Consider the following 20,908-nt stretch of genomic DNA (forward strand, 5'->3'; position numbering starts at 1 on the left):
CGGACCCATCCACGTGTGACGTCAGAAGCTACCACGCCCATGCCCAAATTGGACACATTCTCGTTAACATTTAAAAACAGGAAGAACTATCGAGAAGAGAAGACTAGAAGACGAAGGTAACTGCGAAAAAAAAATGCACAAAACACACTTGCGGTTTTAGTATAAACACTGTTTAACATAGCCTAATACGAATGAGCTGTATGAGAATGAGATGTTACCTGTTGTAAGCTGCTCTTATCACTTTATTAGTAGTTTGTAATAGTGTTGTCACGGTACCAAAATTTCAGTATTCGGTACCGATACCAGTTAAAATTCACGGTTCTCGGTACCAATTTCGGTACCAAAGCTTAGTTTAAATTTACATATATTTAAGTGTTTATCACGGTTACAAGTATGGAAACTGTACATTTGTATTATAAACACTTTAGAAAAAGATTAGATAAAATGACCTAAAATAAACAATAGTATACACTAACACATTTTTAAAGTTGTTTGTAAAGTTTTAATCCATTATTTATTTAATGCACAATGAATTAAGTGAACAAACATGAACAATCAGGTGTTTGTAATAAATAACATTTTCAAACATTAATTAATGTTGTAAAAATATATTGTTCACTCAATGTGTTGATAACTAAGTAATGTTTATGAATGGTATCTTTGTAGCATTACCATAAAACATGTTTTATTTGACTTGACTGTCCTTTTATTAATCTAAAACTGCATTCATATTTAATTTTAAAAAGGCTTTTTAAACCTGCTGAGTTATAAAGGCAAGAATACGCCTAGAACTGGCATTGACATTAAATGATAATACCATAGTACTCTGGTGTCGGGTGGATACTACTGTGCTCATGTACTCGTAAAACTACCCCGAAAGCACTTTAGAGGCCGTTCACATGTCGCGCGTGTTTTTTAATTATATTTTTGCGCGTGCTTATTCTTTCCAAAGCGCTTGCTCTCACGCGGCGTCTGTCGTTGCTATGCAACGCCAACGAGTTTTTATTAGGAGCGCGCTTGAATCACGCCTATATTTGAAATTGCGAATTTGCATGTAATCGGCCTCTTATGGCAACGTAACATTAGCCTAATCCAAAATATTTCCATATGTGGCTCTTTCCTCCTTTCGTTTCAACAAGTGGATTCAGAGAGAGAGAGCCATATCAGCGTTATGAAGAGGACGCAACTGTGCACGTTTCAGACATCGCGTCTAGAACAGAACTGGATTAACCTGGTAGCTACTCGGTACCTAGAAAAGCTGGTACCGTAACATTTTTTTTTTTTAGTACCGACTTGGTACCGAAGTACCGAGTTTTTTGACAACACTAGTTTGTAATGTGTGCGGCTGATCACTTGACTAGCATGCCTGCTCCGCAATTAGCGCGAAAGCCCGCGATATGTAATAATTTATTACAGGTAGCTAAACTTAACATTTCATATTTGACATAATTTTTTAGGTCATAAATGTTAAACGAATGACAAAAAATAATCAGGCAAACTAATAGCCATTTTGAACTGAAAATTAGTATAAAAAATAGTAACGTGTAATGTAATAATTAGTTTACTGTCATTGTTGTGAGGGGACAAGAAACATTAACAAAGCCGTTTTCATCATTTTAGGCACATGAGTAATAATGAATGTATACATATTGAGAATATAATACAAATTGTAGCCTTTAGTACAAAGCGAAGTCTTCAGAGGGGAAGAGAAAGTGATGAAGAGACTGAGGAAAAAAGAAAGAGTGAGATGAGAGGTGAGGCTCTCCTCTCCTTTGACAAATAATCTACTGCCCACTGACATGGTTTTAAAGCAATTTCATATCCTTTTTTTAGGTCTTCAAACGTCTTGAAAATGCAAATATCAGATAACTAAAAAATGTGAAGCCCCTACCAACCTCAAATTTAGGACCTCTTTGATTATAAAGCCCTGTATTAGGCATACAAACAATAATAAATGTGTAGCCTATACATATTGTGAATACATTTGATAAACTTAATTACCAAGCTTTAGCTTTCAGTAAATAAACGCGTCTGAAAAAAAATTATTCATAGGCAAAATCAACCTATATCAGTTGACCCTATGTTTACTTTCTTCACTGACAGAAAAATGAAAAGCCTATATCAGTCAAAGCTCAGTTAGGAGTTAAATTTAAACTTAAATTTAGCTTATCCTTACATTTGTTTGTTTTTGGGGGCGTGTTAGAGTGGGATTTTGTTAGGTGGTCCTCAGAAAAAAAATGGAAGATAAAGTGGTCCTTGGGCTGAAAAAGTTTTAGAGACACTGGTCTAGAGCCTCCATTTTTGCACTCAGGTTTAAGTCTCATGGCCCTCTATCAGAATCCAGAGTTTTGAGAGGATTGGAGAAACTTCATTTTTCGCCTGAAAAAAAAAAAACGAAAGGGGTACCACTGTCGTTTTTTTTTTTCGGGTCGAAATTTTGAGTTTCGATATCTCAGCTCTGGAAGGGTCTAGAGCCTCCATTTTTGCGCTCAGGTCAAAGTCTCGCGGCCCTCTATCATAATCCAGAGTTTTGAGAAGATTGGAGAAACTTAATTTTTCGCCCGAAAAAAAAAACCGAAAGGGGTACCACTGTCGTTTTTTTTCGTGACGAAATTTTGAGTTTCGATATCTCAGCTCTGGAAGGGTCTAGAGCCTCCATTTTTGCGCTCAGGTCAAAGTCTCGCGGCCCTCTATCATAATCCAGAGTTTTGAGAGGATTGGAGAAACTTGATTTTTCGCCCGAAAACTGAAAAAACCGTAAGGGGTAACACTGTCGTTTTATTTTTCGGGTCGAAATTTTAAAGTTTCGATATCTCAGCTCTGGAAGGGTCTAGAGCCTCCATTTTTGCGCTCAGGTCAAAGTCTCGCGGCCCTCTATCATAATCCAGAGTTTTGAGAAGATTGGAGAAACTTGATTTTTCGCCCGAAAACTGAAAAAAACGTAAGGGGTAACAGTGTCGTTTTTTTTTCGGGTCGAAATTTTGAGTTTCGATATCTCAGCTCTGGAAGGGTCTAGAGCCTCCATTTTTGCGCTCAGGTCAAAGTCTCGCGGCCCTCTATCATAATCCAGAGTTTTGAGAAGATTGGAGAAACTTGATTTTTCGCCCAAAAACTGAAAAAAACGTAAGGGGTAACACTGTCGTTTTTTTTTTCGGGTCGAAATTTTGAGTTTCGATATCTCAGCTCTGGAAGGGTCTAGAGCCTCCATTTTTGCACTCAGGTTTAAGTCTCATGGCCCTCTATTAGAATCCAGAGTTTTGAGAAGATTGGAGAAACTTTATTTTTCGCCCGAAAAAAAAAAACGAAAGGCGTACCACTGTCGTTTTTTTTTTCGGGTCGAAATTTTGAGTTTCGATATCTCAGCTCTGGAAGGGTCTAGAGCCTCCATTTTTGCACTCAGGTTTAAGTCTCATGGCCCTCTATTAGAATCCAGAGTTTTGAGAAGATTGGAGAAACTTAATTTTTCGCCCGAAAAAAAAAACCGAAAGGGGTACCACTGTCATTTTTTTTTTCGGGTCGAAATTTTGAGTTTCGATATCTCAGCTCTGGAAGGGTCTAGAGCCTCCATTTTTGCGCTCAGGTCAAAGTCTCGCGGCCCTCTATCATAATCCAGAGTTTTGAGAAGATTGGAGAAACTTGATTTTTCGCCCGAAAACTGAAAAAAACGTAAGGGGTAACACTGTCGTTTTTTTTCGGGTCGAAATTTTGAGTTTCGATATCTCAGCTCTGGAAGGGTCTAGAGCCTCCATTTTTGCGCTCAGGTCAAAGTCTCGCGGCCCTCTATCATAATCCAGAGTTTTGAGAAGATTGGAGAAACTTGATTTTTCGCCCGAAAACTGAAAAAAACGTAAGGGGTAACACTGTCGTTTTTTTTTTCGGGTTTTAATTTTGAGTTTCGATATCTCAGCTCTGGATGGGTCTAGAGCCTCCATTTTTGCGCTCAGGTCAAAGTCTCGCGGCCCTCTATCATAATCCACAGTTTTGAGAAGATTGGAGAAACTTGATTTTTCACCCAAAAACTGAAAAAAACGTAAGGGGTAACACTGTCGTTTTTTTTTTTCGGGTCGAAATTTTGAGTTTCGATATCTCAGCTCTGGAAGGGTCTAGAGCCTCCATTTTTGCGTTCAGGTCAAAGTCTCGCGGCCCTCTATCATAATCCAGAGTTTTGAGAAGATTGGAGAAACTTGATTTTTCACCCGAAAACTGAAAAAAACGTAAGGGGTAACACTGTCGTTTTTTTTCGGGTCGAAATTTTGAGTTTCGATATCTCAGCTCTGGAAGGGTCTAGAGCCTCCATTTTTGCGCTCAGGTCAAAGTCTCACGGCCCTCTATCATAATCTAGAGTTTTGAGAAGATTGGAGAAACTTGATTTTTCGCCCGAAAACTGAAAAAAACGTAACAACTGTCGTTTTTTTTTTCGGGTCGAAATTTTGAGTTTCGATATCTCAGCTCTGGAAGGGTCTAGAGCCTCCATTTTTGCGCTCAGGTCAAAGTCTCGCGGCCCTCTATCATAATCCAGAGTTTTGAGAAGATTGTAGAAACTTGATTTTTCGCCCGAAAACTGAAAAAAACGTAAAGGGTAACACTGTCGTTTTTTTTTTCGGGTCGAAATTTTGAGTTTCGATATCTCAGCTCTGGAAGGGTCTAGAGCCTCCATTTTTGCGCTCAGGTCAAAGTCTCGCGGCCCTCTATCATAATCCAGAGTTTTGAGAAGATTGGAGAAACTTGATTTTTCGCCCGAAAACTGAAAAAAACGTAAGGGGTAACACTGTCGTTTTTTTTTCGGGTCGAAATTTTGAGTTTCGATATCTCAGCTCTGGAAGGGTCTAGAGCCTCCATTTTTGCGCTCAGGTCAAAGTCTCGCGGCCCTCTATCATAATCCAGAGTTTTGAGAAGATTGGAGAAACTTGATTTTTCGCCCGAAAACTGAAAAAAACGTAAGGGGTAACACTGTCGTTTTTTTTTCGGGTCGAAATTTTGAGTTTCGATATCTCAGCTCTGGAAGGGTCTAGAGCCTCCATTTTTGCGCTCAGGTCAAAGTCTCGCGGCCCTCTATCATAATCCAGAGTTTTGAGAAGATTGGAGAAACTTGATTTTTCGCCCGAAAACTGAAAAAAACGTAAGGGGTAACACTGTCGTTTTTTTTTTTCGGGTCGAAATTTTGAGTTTCGATATCTCAGCTCTGGAAGGGTCTAGAGCCTCCATTTTTGCGTTCAGGTCAAAGTCTCGCGTCCCTCTATCATAATCCAGAGTTTTGAGAAGATTGGAGAAACTTGATTTTTCGCCCGAAAACTGAAAAAAACGTAAGGGGTAACACTGTCGTTTTTTTTCGGGTCGAAATTTTGAGTTTCGATATCTCAGCTCTGGAAGGGTCTAGAGCCTCCATTTTTGCGCTCAGGTCAAAGTCTCGCGGCCCTCTATCATAATCTAGAGTTTTGAGAAGATTGGAGAAACTTGATATTTCGCCCGAAAATTGAAAAAAACGTAAGGGGTAACACTGTCGTTTTTTTTTCGGGTCGAAATTTTGAGTTTCGATATCTCAGCTCTGGAAGGGTCTAGAGCCTCCATTTTTGCGCTCAGGTCAAAGTCTCGCGGCCCTCTATCATAATCCAGAGTTTTGAGAAGATTGGAGAAACTTAATTTTTCGCCCGAAAAAAAAAACGAAAGGGGTACCACTGTCGTTTTTTTTTCATGACAAAATTTTGAGTTTCGATATCTCAGCTCTGGAAGGGTCTAGAGCCTCCATTTTTGCGCTCAGGTCAAAGTCTCGCGGCCCTCTATCATAATCCAGAGTTTTGAGAAGATTGGAGAAACTTGATTTTTCGCCCGAAAACTGAAAAAAACGTAAGGGGTAACACTGTCGTTTTTTTTTTCGGGTCGAAATTTTGAGTTTCGATATCTCAGCTCTGGAAGGGTCTAGAGCCTCCATTTTTGCGCTCAGGTCAAAGTCTCGCGGCCCTCTATCATAATCCAGAGTTTTGAGAAGATTGTAGAAACTTGATTTTTCGCCCGAAAACTGAAAAAAACGTAAAGGGTAACACTGTCGTTTTTTTTTTCGGGTCGAAATTTTGAGTTTCGATATCTCAGCTCTGGAAGGGTCTAGAGCCTCCATTTTTGCGCTCAGGTCAAAGTCTCGCGGCCCTCTATCATAATCCAGAGTTTTGAGAGGATTGGAGAAACTTGATTTTTCGCCCGAAAACTGAAAAAAACGTAAGGGGTAACACTGTCGTTTTTTTTTCGGGTCGAAATTTTGAGTTTCGATATCTCAGCTCTGGAAGGGTCTAGAGCCTCCATTTTTGCGCTCAGGTCAAAGTCTCGCGGCCCTCTATCATAATCAAGAGTTTTGAGAAGATTGGAGAAACTTGATTTTCCGCCCGAAAACTGAAAAAAACGTAAGGGGTAACACTGTCGTTTTTTTTTTCGGGTCGAAATTTTGAGTTTCGATATCTCAGCTCTGGAAGGGTCTAGAGCCTCCATTTTTGCGCTCAGGTCAAAGTCTCGCGGCCCTCTATCATAATCCAGAGTTTTGAGAAGATTGGAGAAACTTGATTTTTCGCCCAAAAACTGAAAAAAACGTAAGGGGTAACACTGTGGTTCTTTTTTCGGGTCGAAATTTTGAGTTTCGATATCTCAGCTCTGGAAGGGTCTAGAGCCTCCATTTTTGCACTCAGGTTTAAGTCTCATGGCCCTCTATTAGAATCCAGAGTTTTGAGAAGATTGGAGAAACTTTATTTTTCGCCCGAAAAAAAAAACGAAAGGCGTACCACTGTCGTTTTTTTTTCGGGTCGAAATTTTGAGTTTCGATATCTCAGCTCTGGAAGGGTCTAGAGCCTCCATTTTTGCACTCAGGTTTAAGTCTCATGGCCCTCTATTAGAATCCAGAGTTTTGAGAAGATTGGAGAAACTTAATTTTTCGCCTGAAAAAAAAAACGAAAGGGGTACCACTGTCATTTTTTTTTTCGGGTCGAAATTTTGAGTTTCGATATCTCAGCTCTGGAAGGGTCTAGAGCCTCCATTTTTGCACTCAGGTTTAAGTCTCATGGCCCTCTATCATAATATAGAGTTTTGAGAAGATTGGAGAAACTTGATTTTTCGCCCGAAAACTGAAAAAAACGTAAGGGGTAACACTGTCGTTTTTTTTTTCGGGTCGAAATTTTGAGTTTCGATATCTCAGCTCTGGAAGGGTCTAGAGCCTCCATTTTTGCGCTCAGGTCAAAGTCTCGCGGCCCTCTATCATAATCCAGAGTTTTGAGAAGATTGGAGAAACTTGATTTTTCGCCCAAAAACTGAAAAAAACGTAAGGGGTAACACTGTCGTTCTTTTTTCGGGTCGAAATTTTGAGTTTCGATATCTCAGCTCTGAAAGGGTCTAGAGCCTCCATTTTTGCACTCAGGTTTAAGTCTCATGGCCCTCTATTAGAATCCAGAGTTTTGAGAAGATTGGAGAAACTTTATTTTTCGCCCGAAAAAAAATAACGAAAGGCGTACCACTGTCGTTTTTTTTTCGGGTCGAAATTTTGAGTTTCGATATCTTGGCTCTGGAAGGGTCTAGAGCCTCCATTTTTGCACTCAGGTTTAAGTCTCATGGCCCTCTATTAGAATACAGAGTTTTGAGAAGATTGGAGAAACTTAATTTTTCGCCCGAAAAAAAAACCGAAAGGGGTACCACTGTCATTTTTTTTTTCGGGTCGAAATTTTGAGTTTCGATATCTCAGCTCTGGAAGGGTCTAGAGCCTCCATTTTTGCACTCAGGTTTAAGTCTCATGGCCCTCTATCATAATATAGAGTTTTGAGAAGATTGGAGAAACTTGATTTTTCGCCCGAAAACTGAAAAAAACGTAAGGGGTAACACTGTCGTTTTTTTTTCGGGTCGAAATTTTTAGTTTCGATATCTCAGCTCTGGAAGGGTCTAGAGCCTCCATTTTTGCGCTCAGGTCAAAGTCTCGCGGCCCTCTATCATAATCCAGAGTTTTGAGAAGATTGTAGAAACTTGATTTTTCGCCCGAAAACTGAAAAAAACGTAAGGGGTAACACTGTCGTGTTTTTTCGGGTCGAAATTTTGAGTTTAGATATCTCAGCTCTGGAAGGGTCTAGAGCCTCCATTTTTGCGTTCAGGTCAAAGTCTCGCGGCCCTCCATCATAATCCAGAGTTTTGAGAAGATTGGAGAAACTTGATTTTTCGCCCGAAAACTGAAAAAATTGTAAGGGGTAACACTGTCGTTTTTTTTCGGGTCGAAATTTTGAGTTTCGATATCTCAGCTCTGGAAGGGTCTAGAGCCTCCATTTTTGCGCTCGGGTCAAAGTCTCGCGGCCCTCTATCATAATCCAGAGTTTTGAGAAGATTGGAGAAACTTGATTTTTCGCCCGAAAACTGAAAAAAACGTAAGGGGTAACACTGTCGTGTTTTTTCGGGTTAAAAATTTTGAGTTTAGATATCTCAGCTCTGGAAGGGTCTAGAGCCTCCATTTTTGCGTTCAGGTCAAAGTCTCGCGGCCCTCCATCATAATCCAGAGTTTTGAGAAGATTGGAGAAACTTGATTTTTCGCCCGAAAACTGAAAAAAACGTAAGGGGTAACACTGTCGTTTTTTTTTTCGGGTCGAAATTTTGAGTTTCGATATCTCAGCTCTGGAAGGGTCTAGAGCCTCCATTTTTGCGCTCAGGTCAAAGTCTCGCGGCCCTCTATCATAATCCAGAGTTTTGAGAAGATTGGAGAAACTTGATTTTTCGCCCGAAAACTGAAAAAAACGTAAGGGGTAACACTGTCGTTTTTTTTTCGGGTCGAAATTTTGAGTTTCGATATCTCAGCTCTGGAAGGGTCTAGAGCCTCCATTTTTGCGCTCAGGTCAAAGTCTCGCGGCCCTCTATCATAATCCAGAGTTTTGAGAAGATTGGAGAAACTTGATTTTTCGCCCGAAAACTGAAAAAAACGTAAGGGGTAACACTGTCGGTTTTTTTTTCGGGTCGAAATTTTGAGTTTCGATATCTCAGCTCTGGAAGGGTCTAGAGCCTCCATTTTTGCGCTCAGGTCAAAGTCTCGCGGCCCTCTATCATAATCCAGAGTTTTGAGAAGATTGGAGAAACTTGATTTTTCGCCCAAAAACTGAAAAAAACGTAAGGGGTAACACTGTCGTTTTTTTTTCGGGTCGAAATTTTGAGTTTCGATATCTCAGCTCTGGAAGGGTCTAGAGCCTCCATTTTTGCGCTCAGGTCAAAGTCTCGCGGCCCTCTATCATAATCCAGAGTTTTGAGAAGATTGGAGAAACTTGATTTTTCGCCCGAAAACTGAAAAAAACGTAAGGGGTAACACTGTCGTTTTTTTTCGGGTCGAAATTTTGAGTTTCGATATCTCAGCTCTGGAAGGGTCTAGAGCCTCCATTTTTGCGCTCAGGTCAAAGTCTCGCGGCCCTCTATCATAATCCAGAGTTTTGAGAAGATTGGAGAAACTTGATTTTTCGCCCAAAAACTGAAAAAAACGTAAGGGGTAACACTGTTGTTCTTTTTTCGGGTCGAAATTTTGAGTTTCGATATCTCAGCTCTGGAAGGGTCTAGAGCCTCCATTTTTGCACTCAGGTTTAAGTCTCATGGCCCTCTATTAGAATCCAGAGTTTTGAGAAGATTGGAGAAACTTTATTTTTCGCCCGAAAAAAAAAACGAAAGGCGTACCACTGTCGTTTTTTTTTCGGGTCGAAATTTTGAGTTTCGATATCTCAGCTCTGGAAGGGTCTAGAGCCTCCATTTTTGCACTCAGGTTTAAGTCTCATGGCCCTCTATTAGAATCCAGAGTTTTGAGAAGATTGGAGAAACTTAATTTTTCGCCCGAAAAAAAAAACGAAAGGGGTACCACTGTCATTTTTTTTTTCGGGTCGAAATTTTGAGTTTCGATATCTCAGCTCTGGAAGGGTCTAGAGCCTCCATTTTTGCGCTCAGGTCAAAGTCTCGCGGCCCTCTATCATAATCCAGAGTTTTGAGAAGATTGGAGAAACTTGATTTTTCGCCCGAAAACTGAAAAAAACGTAAGGGGTAACACTGTCGTGTTTTTTCGGGTCGAAATTTTGAGTTTAGATATCTCAGCTCTGGAAGGGTCTAGAGCCTCCATTTTTGCGTTCAGGTCAAAGTCTCGCGGCCCTCCATCATAATCCAGAGTTTTGAGAAGATTGGAGAAACTTGATTTTTCGCCCGAAAACTGAAAAAATTGTAAGGGGTAACACTGTCGTTTTTTTTCGGGTCGAAATTTTGAGTTTCGATATCTCAGCTCTGGAAGGGTGTAGAGCCTCCATTTTTGCGCTTGGGTCAAAGTCTCGCGGCCCTCTATCATAATCCAGAGTTTTGAGAAGATTGGAGAAACTTGATTTTTCGCCCGAAAACTGAAAAAAACGTAAGGGGTAACACTGTCGTGTTTTTTCGGGTTGAAATTTTGAGTTTAGATATCTCAGCTCTGGAAGGGTCTAGAGCCTCCATTTTTGCGTTCAGGTCAAAGTCTCGCGGCCCTCCATCATAATCCAGAGTTTTGAGAAGATTGGAGAAACTTGATTTTTCGCCCGAAAACTGAAAAAAACGTAAGGGGTAACACTGTCGTTTTTTTTTCGGGTCGAAATTTTGAGTTTCGATATCTCAGCTCTGGAAGGGTCTAGAGCCTCCATTTTTGCGCTCAGGTCAAAGTCTCGCGGCCCTCTATCATAATCCAGAGTTTTGAGAAGATTGGAGAAACTTGATTTTTCGCCCGAAAACTGAAAAAAACGTAAGGGGTAACACTGTCGGTTTTTTTTTCGGGTCGAAATTTTGAGTTTCGATATCTCAGCTCTGGAAGGGTCTAGAGCCTCCATTTTTGCGCTCAGGTCAAAGTCTCGCGGCCCTCTATCATAATCCCGAGTTTTGAGAAGATTGGAGAAACTTGATTTTTCGCCCAAAAACTGAAAAAAACGTAAGGGGTAACACTGTCGTTTTTTTTTTCGGGTCGAAATTTTGAGTTTCGATATCTCAGCTCTGGAAGGGTCTAGAGCCTCCATTTTTGCGCTCAGGTCAAAGTCTCGCGGCCCTCTATCATAATCCAGAGTTTTGAGAAGATTGGAGAAACTTGATTTTTCGCCCGAAAACTGAAAAAAACGTAAGGGGTAACACTGTCGTTTTTTTTCGGGTCGAAATTTTGAGTTTCGATATCTCAGCTCTGGAAGGGTCTAGAGCCTCCATTTTTGCGCTCAGGTCAAAGTCTCGCGGCCCTCTATCATAATCCAGAGTTTTGAGAAGATTGGAGAAACTTGATTTTTCGCCCCAAAACTGAAAAAAACGTAAGGGGTAACACTGTTGTTCTTTTTTCGGGTCGAAATTTTGAGTTTCGATATCTCAGCTCTGGAAGGGTCTAGAGCCTCCATTTTTGCACTCAGGTTTAAGTCTCATGGCCCTCTATTAGAATCCAGAGTTTTGAGAAGATTGGAGAAACTTTATTTTTCGCCCGAAAAAAAAAAACGAAAGGCGTACCACTGTCGTTTTTTTTTCGGGTTGAAATTTTGAGTTTCGATATCTCAGCTCTGGAAGGGTCTAGAGCCTCCATTTTTGCACTCAGGTTTAAGTCTCATGGCCCTCTATTAGAATCCAGAGTTTTGAGAAGATTGGAGAAACTTAATTTTTCGCCCGAAAAAAAAAACGAAAGGGGTACCACTGTCATTTTTTTTTTCGGGTCGAAATTTTGAGTTTCGATATCTCAGCTCTGGAAGGGTCTAGAGCCTCCATTTTTGCACTCAGGTTTAAGTCTCATGGCCCTCTATCATAATATAGAGTTTTGAGAAGATTGGAGAAACTTGATTTTTCGCCCGAAAACTGAAAAAAACGTAAGGGGTAACACTGTCGTGTTTTTTTTTCGGGTCGAAATTTTGAGTTTCGATATCTCAGCTCTGGAAGGGTCTAGAGCCTCCATTTTTGCGCTCAGGTCAAAGTCTCGCGGCCCTCTATCATAATCCAGAGTTTTGAGAAGATTGGAGAAACTTGATTTTTCGCCCAAAAACTGAAAAAATTGTAAGGGGTAACACTGTCGTTTTTTTTCGGGTCGAAATTTTGAGTTTCGATATCTCAGCTCTGGAAGGGTCTAGAGCCTCCATTTTTGCACTCAGGTTTAAGTCTCATGGCCCTCTATTAGAATCCAGAGTTTTGAGAAGATTGGAGAAACTTGATTTTTCGCCCGAAAAAAAAAAACGAAAGGCGTACCACTGTCGTTTTTTTTTCGGGTCGAAATTTTGAGTTTCGATATCTCAGCTCTGGAAGGGTCTAGAGCCTCCATTTTTGCACTCAGGTTTAAGTCTCATGGCCCTCTATTAGAATCCAGAGTTTTGAGAAGATTGGAGAAACTTAATTTTTCGCCCGAAAAAAAAAACGAAAGGGGTACCACTGTCATTTTTTTTTTCGGGTCGAAATTTTGAGTTTCGATATCTCAGCTCTGGAAGGGTCTAGAGCCTCCATTTTTGCACTCAGGTTTAAGTCTCATGGCCCTCTATCATAATATAGAGTTTTGAGAAGATTGGAGAAACTTGATTTTTCGCCCGAAAACTGAAAAAAACGTAAGGGGTAACACTGTCGTTTTTTTTTCGGGTCGAAATTTTGAGTTTCGATATCTCAGCTCTGGAAGGGTCTAGAGCCTCCATTTTTGCGCTCAGGTCAAAGTCTCGCGGCCCTCTATCATAATCCAGAGTTTTGAGAAGATTGGAGAAACTTGATTTTTCGCCCGAAAACTGAAAAAAACGTAAGGGGTAACACTGTCGTGTTTTTTCGGGTCGAAATTTTGAGTTTAGATATCTCAGCTCTGGAAGGGTCTAGAGCCTCCATTTTTGCGTTCAGGTCAAAGTCTCGCGGCCCTCCATCATAATCCAGAGAAAAAAAAAACGAAAGGCGTACCACTGTCGTTTTTTTTTCGGGTCGAAATTTTGAATTTCGATATCTCAGCTCTGGAAGGGTCTAGAGCCTCCATTTTTGCACTCAGGTTTAAGTCTCATGGCCCTCTATTAGAATCCAGAGTTTTGAGAAGATTGGAGAAACTTAATTTTTCGCCCGAAAAAAAAAACGAAAGGGGTACCACTGTCATTTTTTTTTTCGGGTCGAAATTTTGAGTTTCGATATCTCAGCTCTGGAAGGGTCTAGAGCCTCCATTTTTGCACTCAGGTTTAAGTCTCATGGCCCTCTATCATAATATAGAGTTTTGAGAAGATTGGAGAAACTTGATTTTTCGCCCGAAAACTGAAAAAAACGTAAGGGGTAACACTGTCGTTTTTTTTTCGGGTCGAAATTTTGAGTTTCGATATCTCAGCTCTGGAAGGGTCTAGAGCCTCCATTTTTGCGCTCAGGTCAAAGTCTCGCGGCCCTCTATCATAATCCAGAGTTTTGAGAAGATTGGAGAAACTTGATTTTTCGCCCGAAAACTGAAAAAAACGTAAGGGGTAACACTGTCGTGTTTTTTCGGGTCGAAATTTTGAGTTTAGATATCTCAGCTCTGGAAGGGTCTAGAGCCTCCATTTTTGCGTTCAGGTCAAAGTCTCGCGGCCCTCCATCATAATCCAGAGTTTTGAGAAGATTGGAGAAACTTGATTTTTCGCCCGAAAACTGAAAAAATTGTAAGGGGTAACACTGTCGTTTTTTTTCGGGTCGAAATTTTGAGTTTCGATATCTCAGCTCTGGAAGGGTCTAGAGCCTCCATTTTTGCGCTCGGGTCAAAGTCTCGCGGCCCTCTATCATAATCCAGAGTTTTGAGAAGATTGGAGAAACTTGATTTTTCGCCCGAAAACTGAAAAAAACGTAAGAGGTAACACTGTCGTTTTTTTTTTCGGGTCGAAATTTTGAGTTTCGATATCTCAGCTCTGGAAGGGTCTAGAGCCTCCATTTTTGCGCTCGGGTCAAAGTCTCGCGGCCCTCTATCATAATCCAGAGTTTTGAGAAGATTGGAGAAACTTGATTTTTCGCCCGAAAACTGAAAAAAACGTAAGGGGTAACACTGTCGTGTTTTTTCGGGTTGAAATTTTGAGTTTAGATATCTCAGCTCTGGAAGGGTCTAGAGCCTCCATTTTTGCGTTCAGGTCAAAGTCTCGCGGCCCTCCATCATAATCCAGAGTTTTGAGAAGATTGGAGAAACTTGATTTTTCGCCCGAAAACTGAAAAAAACGTAAGGGGTAACACTGTCGTTTTTTTTTTCGGGTCGAAATTTTGAGTTTCGATATCTCAGCTCTGGAAGGGTCTAGAGCCTCCATTTTTGCGCTCAGGTCAAAGTCTCGCGGCCCTCTATCATAATCCAGAGTTTTGAGAAGATTGGAGAAACTTGATTTTTCGCCCGAAAACTGAAAAAAACGTAAGGGGTAACACTGTCGTTTTTTTTTCGGGTCGAAATTTTGAGTTTCGATATCTCAGCTCTGGAAGGGTCTAGAGCCTCCATTTTTGCGCTCAGGTCAAAGTCTCGCGGCCCTCTATCATAATCCAGAGTTTTGAGAAGATTGGAGAAACTTGATTTTTCGCCCGAAAACTGAAAAAAACGTAAGGGGTAACACTGTCGGTTTTTTTTTCGGGTCGAAATTTTGAGTTTCGATATCTCAGCTCTGGAAGGGTCTAGAGCCTCCATTTTTGCGCTCAGGTCAAAGTCTCGCGGCCCTCTATCATAATCCAGAGTTTTGAGAAGATTGGAGAAACTTGATTTTTCGCCCAAAAACTGAAAAAAACGTAAGGGGTAACACTGTCGTTTTTTTTTCGGGTCGAAATTTTGAGTTTCGATATCTCAGCTCTGGAAGGGTCTAGAGCCTCCATTTTTGCGCTCAGGTCAAAGTCTCGCGGCCCTCTATCATAATCCAGAGTTTTGAGAAGATTGGAGAAACTTGATTTTTCGCCCAAAAACTGAAAAAAACGTAAGGGGTAACACTGTTGTTCTTTTTTCGGGTCGAAATTTTGAGTTTCGATATCTCAGCTCTGGAAGGGTCTAGAGCCTCCATTTTTGCACTCAGGTTTAAGTCTCATGGCCCTCTATTAGAATCCAGAGTTTTGAGAAGATTGGAGAAACTTTATTTTTCGCCCGAAAAAAAAAACGAAAGGCGTACCACTGTCGTTTTTTTTTCGGGTCGAAATTTTGAGTTTCGATATCTCAGCTCTGGAAGGGTCTAGAGCCTCCATTTTTGCACTCAGGTTTAAGTCTCATGGCCCTCTATTAGAATCCAGAGTTTTGAGAAGATTGGAGAAACTTAATTTTTCGCCCGAAAAAAAAAACGAAAGGGGTACCACTGTCATTTTTTTTTTCGGGTCGAAATTTTGAGTTTCGATATCTCAGCTCTGGAAGGGTCTAGAGCCTCCATTTTTGCGCTCAGGTCAAAGTCTCGCGGCCCTCTATCATAATCCAGAGTTTTGAGAAGATTGGAGAAACTTGATTTTTCGCCCGAAAACTGAAAAAAACGTAAGGGGTAACACTGTCGTGTTTTTTCGGGTCGAAATTTTGAGTTTAGATATCTCAGCTCTGGAAGGGTCTAGAGCCTCCATTTTTGCGTTCAGGTCAAAGTCTCGCGGCCCTCCATCATAATCCAGAGTTTTGAGAAGATTGGAGAAACTTGATTTTTCGCCCGAAAACTGAAAAAATTGTAAGGGGTAACACTGTCGTTTTTTTTCGGGTCGAAATTTTGAGTTTCGATATCTCAGCTCTGGAAGGGTGTAGAGCCTCCATTTTTGCGCTTGGGTCAAAGTCTCGCGGCCCTCTATCATAATCCAGAGTTTTGAGAAGATTGGAGAAACTTGATTTTTCGCCCGAAAACTGAAAAAAACGTAAGGGGTAACACTGTCGTGTTTTTTCGGGTTGAAATTTTGAGTTTAGATATCTCAGCTCTGGAAGGGTCTAGAGCCTCCATTTTTGCGTTCAGGTCAAAGTCTCGCGGCCCTCCATCATAATCCAGAGTTTTGAGAAGATTGGAGAAACTTGATTTTTCGCCCGAAAACTGAAAAAAACGTAAGGGGTAACACTGTCGTTTTTTTTTCGGGTCGAAATTTTGAGTTTCGATATCTCAGCTCTGGAAGGGTCTAGAGCCTCCATTTTTGCGCTCAGGTCAAAGTCTCGCGGCCCTCTATCATAATCCAGAGTTTTGAGAAGATTGGAGAAACTTGATTTTTCGCCCGAAAACTGAAAAAAACGTAAGGGGTAACACTGTCGGTTTTTTTTTCGGGTCGAAATTTTGAGTTTCGATATCTCAGCTCTGGAAGGGTCTAGAGCCTCCATTTTTGCGCTCAGGTCAAAGTCTCGCGGCCCTCTATCATAATCCCGAGTTTTGAGAAGATTGGAGAAACTTGATTTTTCGCCCAAAAACTGAAAAAAACGTAAGGGGTAACACTGTCGTTTTTTTTTTCGGGTCGAAATTTTGAGTTTCGATATCTCAGCTCTGGAAGGGTCTAGAGCCTCCATTTTTGCGCTCAGGTCAAAGTCTCGCGGCCCTCTATCATAATCCAGAGTTTTGAGAAGATTGGAGAAACTTGATTTTTCGCCCGAAAACTGAAAAAAACGTAAGGGGTAACACTGTCGTTTTTTTTCGGGTCGAAATTTTGAGTTTCGATATCTCAGCTCTGGAAGGGTCTAGAGCCTCCATTTTTGCGCTCAGGTCAAAGTCTCGCGGCCCTCTATCATAATCCAGAGTTTTGAGAAGATTGGAGAAACTTGATTTTTCGCCCCAAAACTGAAAAAAACGTAAGGGGTAACACTGTTGTTCTTTTTTCGGGTCGAAATTTTGAGTTTCGATATCTCAGCTCTGGAAGGGTCTAGAGCCTCCATTTTTGCACTCAGGTTTAAGTCTCATGGCCCTCTATTAGAATCCAGAGTTTTGAGAAGATTGGAGAAACTTTATTTTTCGCCCGAAAAAAAAAACGAAAGGCGTACCACTGTCGTTTTTTTTTCGGGTTGAAATTTTGAGTTTCGATATCTCAGCTCTGGAAGGGTCTAGAGCCTCCATTTTTGCACTCAGGTTTAAGTCTCATGGCCCTCTATTAGAATCCAGAGTTTTGAGAAGATTGGAGAAACTTAATTTTTCGCCCGAAAAAAAAAACGAAAGGGGTACCACTGTCATTTTTTTTTTCGGGTCGAAATTTTGAGTTTCGATATCTCAGCTCTGGAAGGGTCTAGAGCCTCCATTTTTGCACTCAGGTTTAAGTCTCATGGCCCTCTATCATAATATAGAGTTTTGAGAAGATTGGAGAAACTTGATTTTTCGCCCGAAAACTGAAAAAAACGTAAGGGGTAACACTGTCGTGTTTTTTTTTCGGGTCGAAATTTTGAGTTTCGATATCTCAGCTCTGGAAGGGTCTAGAGCCTCCATTTTTGCGCTCAGGTCAAAGTCTCGCGGCCCTCTATCATAATCCAGAGTTTTGAGAAGATTGGAGAAACTTGATTTTTCGCCCAAAAACTGAAAAAATTGTAAGGGGTAACACTGTCGTTTTTTTTCGGGTCGAAATTTTGAGTTTCGATATCTCAGCTCTGGAAGGGTCTAGAGCCTCCATTTTTGCACTCAGGTTTAAGTCTCATGGCCCTCTATTAGAATCCAGAGTTTTGAGAAGATTGGAGAAACTTGATTTTTCGCCCGAAAAAAAAAAACGAAAGGCGTACCACTGTCGTTTTTTTTTCGGGTCGAAATTTTGAGTTTCGATATCTCAGCTCTGGAAGGGTCTAGAGCCTCCATTTTTGCACTCAGGTTTAAGTCTCATGGCCCTCTATTAGAATCCAGAGTTTTGAGAAGATTGGAGAAACTTAATTTTTCGCCCGAAAAAAAAAACGAAAGGGGTACCACTGTCATTTTTTTTTTCGGGTCGAAATTTTGAGTTTCGATATCTCAGCTCTGGAAGGGTCTAGAGCCTCCATTTTTGCACTCAGGTTTAAGTCTCATGGCCCTCTATCATAATATAGAGTTTTGAGAAGATTGGAGAAACTTGATTTTTCGCCCGAAAACTGAAAAAAACGTAAGGGGTAACACTGTCGTTTTTTTTTCGGGTCGAAATTTTGAGTTTCGATATCTCAGCTCTGGAAGGGTCTAGAGCCTCCATTTTTGCGCTCAGGTCAAAGTCTCGCGGCCCTCTATCATAATCCAGAGTTTTGAGAAGATTGGAGAAACTTGATTTTTCGCCCGAAAACTGAAAAAAACGTAAGGGGTAACACTGTCGTGTTTTTTCGGGTCGAAATTTTGAGTTTAGATATCTCAGCTCTGGAAGGGTCTAGAGCCTCCATTTTTGCGTTCAGGTCAAAGTCTCGCGGCCCTCCATCATAATCCAGAGAAAAAAAAAACGAAAGGCGTACCACTGTCGTTTTTTTTTCGGGTCGAAATTTTGAATTTCGATATCTCAGCTCTGGAAGGGTCTAGAGCCTCCATTTTTGCACTCAGGTTTAAGTCTCATGGCCCTCTATTAGAATCCAGAGTTTTGAGAAGATTGGAGAAACTTAATTTTTCGCCCGAAAAAAAAAACGAAAGGGGTACCACTGTCATTTTTTTTTTCGGGTCGAAATTTTGAGTTTCGATATCTCAGCTCTGGAAGGGTCTAGAGCCTCCATTTTTGCACTCAGGTTTAAGTCTCATGGCCCTCTATCATAATATAGAGTTTTGAGAAGATTGGAGAAACTTGATTTTTCGCCCGAAAACTGAAAAAAACGTAAGGGGTAACACTGTCGTTTTTTTTTCGGGTCGAAATTTTGAGTTTCGATATCTCAGCTCTGGAAGGGTCTAGAGCCTCCATTTTTGCGCTCAGGTCAAAGTCTCGCGGCCCTCTATCATAATCCAGAGTTTTGAGAAGATTGGAGAAACTTGATTTTTCGCCCGAAAACTGAAAAAAACGTAAGGGGTAACACTGTCGTGTTTTTTCGGGTCGAAATTTTGAGTTTAGATATCTCAGCTCTGGAAGGGTCTAGAGCCTCCATTTTTGCGTTCAGGTCAAAGTCTCGCGGCCCTCCATCATAATCCAGAGTTTTGAGAAGATTGGAGAAACTTGATTTTTCGCCCGAAAACTGAAAAAATTGTAAGGGGTAACACTGTCGTTTTTTTTCGGGTCGAAATTTTGAGTTTCGATATCTCAGCTCTGGAAGGGTCTAGAGCCTCCATTTTTGCGCTCGGGTCAAAGTCTCGCGGCCCTCTATCATAATCCAGAGTTTTGAGAAGATTGGAGAAACTTGATTTTTCGCCCGAAAACTGAAAAAAACGTAAGAGGTAACACTGTCGTTTTTTTTTTCGGGTCGAAATTTTGAGTTTCGATATCTCAGCTCTGGAAGGGTCTAGAGCCTCCATTTTTGCGCTCGGGTCAAAGTCTCGCGGCCCTCTATCATAATCCAGAGTTTTGAGAAGATTGGAGAAACTTGATTTTTCGCCCGAAAACTGAAAAAAACGTAAGGGGTAACACTGTCGTGTTTTTTCGGGTTGAAATTTTGAGTTTAGATATCTCAGCTCTGGAAGGGTCTAGAGCCTCCATTTTTGCGTTCAGGTCAAAGTCTCGCGGCCCTCCATCATAATCCAGAGTTTTGAGAAGATTGGAGAAACTTGATTTTTCGCCCGAAAACTGAAAAAAACGTAAGGGGTAACACTGTCGTTTTTTTTTTCGGGTCGAAATTTTGAGTTTCGATATCTCAGCTCTGGAAGGGTCTAGAGCCTCCATTTTTGCGCTCAGGTCAAAGTCTCGCGGCCCTCTATCATAATCCAGAGTTTTGAGAAGATTGGAGAAACTTGATTTTTCGCCCGAAAACTGAAAAAAACGTAAGGGGTAACACTGTCGTTTTTTTTTCGGGTCGAAATTTTGAGTTTCGATATCTCAGCTCTGGAAGGGTCTAGAGCCTCCATTTTTGCGCTCAGGTCAAAGTCTCGCGGCCCTCTATCATAATCCAGAGTTTTGAGAAGATTGGAGAAACTTGATTTTTCGCCCGAAAACTGAAAAAAACGTAAGGGGTAACACTGTCGGTTTTTTTTTCGGGTCGAAATTTTGAGTTTCGATATCTCAGCTCTGGAAGGGTCTAGAGCCTCCATTTTTGCGCTCAGGTCAAAGTCTCGCGGCCCTCTATCATAATCCAGAGTTTTGAGAAGATTGGAGAAACTTGATTTTTCGCCCAAAAACTGAAAAAAACGTAAGGGGTAACACTGTCGTTTTTTTTTCGGGTCGAAATTTTGAGTTTCGATATCTCAGCTCTGGAAGGGTCTAGAGCCTCCATTTTTGCGCTCAGGTCAAAGTCTCGCGGCCCTCTATCATAATCCAGAGTTTTGAGAAGATTGGAGAAACTTGATTTTTCGCCCAAAAACTGAAAAAAACGTAAGGGGTAACACTGTTGTTCTTTTTTCGGGTCGAAATTTTGAGTTTCGATATCTCAGCTCTGGAAGGGTCTAGAGCCTCCATTTTTGCACTCAGGTTTAAGTCTCATGGCCCTCTATTAGAATCCAGAGTTTTGAGAAGATTGGAGAAACTTTATTTTTCGCCCGAAAAAAAAAACGAAAGGCGTACCACTGTCGTTTTTTTTTCGGGTCGAAATTTTGAGTTTCGATATCTCAGCTCTGGAAGGGTCTAGAGCCTCCATTTTTGCACTCAGGTTTAAGTCTCATGGCCCTCTATTAGAATCCAGAGTTTTGAGAAGATTGGAGAAACTTAATTTTTCGCCCGAAAAAAAAAACGAAAGGGGTACCACTGTCATTTTTTTTTTCGGGTCGAAATTTTGAGTTTCGATATCTCAGCTCTGGAAGGGTCTAGAGCCTCCATTTTTGCGCTCAGGTCAAAGTCTCGCGGCCCTCTATCATAATCCAGAGTTTTGAGAAGATTGGAGAAACTTGATTTTTCGCCCGAAAACTGAAAAAAACGTAAGGGGTAACACTGTCGTGTTTTTTCGGGTCGAAATTTTGAGTTTAGATATCTCAGCTCTGGAAGGGTCTAGAGCCTCCATTTTTGCGTTCAGGTCAAAGTC

General features: G+C 41.0%; 1 long non-coding RNA gene across 1 annotated transcript in view; it reads left to right on the forward strand.

Moving 5' to 3' along the window:
- The first annotated feature begins 21 nt into the window (after positions 1 to 21).
- The window catches only part of LOC148977001 (uncharacterized), a 39,044-nt gene continuing 18,157 nt past the window's right edge, over positions 22 to 20,908 (forward strand). Inside the window, exon 1 of the long non-coding RNA XR_016145724.1 lies at positions 22 to 116. This is a non-coding gene — a long non-coding RNA (uncharacterized LOC148977001). The remainder of the gene's footprint in view (positions 117 to 20,908) is intronic.

The sequence above is a fragment of the Pimephales promelas genome, chromosome 12 (genome assembly GCF_988280905.1).
Source record: "Pimephales promelas chromosome 12, fPimPro1.hap1.1, whole genome shotgun sequence".
NCBI classification, from domain to species: domain Eukaryota; kingdom Metazoa; phylum Chordata; class Actinopteri; order Cypriniformes; family Leuciscidae; genus Pimephales; species Pimephales promelas.